The sequence below is a fragment of the Octopus bimaculoides genome, chromosome 10 (assembly GCF_001194135.2).
Source record: "Octopus bimaculoides isolate UCB-OBI-ISO-001 chromosome 10, ASM119413v2, whole genome shotgun sequence".
NCBI classification, from domain to species: domain Eukaryota; kingdom Metazoa; phylum Mollusca; class Cephalopoda; order Octopoda; family Octopodidae; genus Octopus; species Octopus bimaculoides.
In genome coordinates this window covers 48,888,061-48,889,863 of record NC_068990.1, presented here as the reverse complement: position 1 = coordinate 48,889,863, position 1,803 = coordinate 48,888,061, and positions in this window count along the sequence as shown.

Below are 1,803 nucleotides of genomic sequence, written 5' to 3'. Positions count from 1 at the left end.
TACCTCTCTTTATTTTCAAATTTTAACAATTAATAGCCACCTCCGCTACCATTCTGTTACTGAACATTGATATGTTCACGTCCTTTTCTTGGGATGTCTACTATATCAGGACTTTAAACAATATGGATCTACGCAGGATTGAACCTAAGGTCTCTATAACTTTGATGCTTCTTTTACTTCTCTCCTTCCATCTCCTTATTCTTTTACTCCCTTCCTCTATGCTATCATCTTATTAATATATACCATTCTGATTTTCCATATTTTTTCCCCCATTTATCTCTGATAATGGAATATCCCATACTCGGGGATATCCCTGAAAGAACTGTAAGATTTTGAATTTCTTCTTATAATAATATTGTATATGAATTGAGATGTTTGACATCTCATTTAACAATTAAATATCCGCTGCATCGGAAATCTGCAATGGCTCCATAACTACAGTCTTGGCAATAATCTTGGAGCCCTAGTAATCCGTTACAGCACTTACCGAGCGTACCTAATCACCTGTGAACTAAAACCCCATACTTTATATACCGATATATATATATATATACACACACACACACACACTATAAATATATATATGCATATTATAAATATACATACATATTAAATATATATGTGTATATATACGCATTATATATATATATACACTTTATATATATATATATATATATATATATATATATACACACACTTTATATATATATATATATAAATTAACTGGCACCTATGCCAACGTCTCTTTATTCAACACTAAACTCGGCTTGCGAAGACCTGTTGGGGCAAGTGAAATCATGATGGCACCTGTACCAGTAGATCACTAAGAGCACCGTCCGAGCGTGATCGTTGCCTGAGCACCAGCTGCCTGGCTTCCGTGCCAGGAGCACGTAAATAGCACACTTTTGCCTGCACAACTGCACCTGAGATAACGTCCGTCTTTTTCACAAATATATAATAGATTAACAGTTGAATTTCTCTCATAAGACAAAGTAAAACCAATTTTGCCAAATTTCTATGTAGTTACCATTTTTCAAAGAAATAGAAATGGAAGTAGAAGATTTGTGTAGACAAGGATTAATATTAACATAGACAACTATATAAAAGTGGAGAGAAAAGGAAGGAGTAAGAAAATGAGTCCCATTTGCATATAAAGATAAAATTTGCCAAGTAATTTCCCTATTATTTTTTGTGCTAACTCCTTTGTGAAAATACAGTACAATCTTACTTAACATAATTCAGTAAGCAATTAATAATTAACTCGTGCAAAATGTGTTTTGTCAAATATATTTGTAGATATATCTTGGTACTTTCCAATTTTCATCAACCAATTATTTATATACTAAAGGATTAGTAAATAAACCATTAAACAATCACTCAATTCCTTCTCTTTTCTTTCTCCATGAGGTAGTGATAACCATTCTGAAAGTCTGCCAATCATCTGTTTCAGAAATCTATTAGTTTATTTACTAATCCTTTAGTAAATAAAAAAATTGTCAATATCAGTAAAGTACCTATATATTTTTGTAATAACCTCTATAGGTGTTTGAAAGTCACAGTGCAGCTTAAATGAACTTGGCAACTAGATTTGCATAAAATGACATTCATATTTGAGAAATCTGAATAGAATAAATGTCAAGTAAGTATATTGAACTGGAATCTTAACAGTCTTGAGTTCAGTCTTTGTGCAAAGAACCAGTATATATCATCCAATTTGTCTCCCTGACTTCATTAATGAATGGTAAACTAATCATTTGGAAAATTACTTCAACAATTCCTGTTTTTCATTGCAGTGGTATTTAA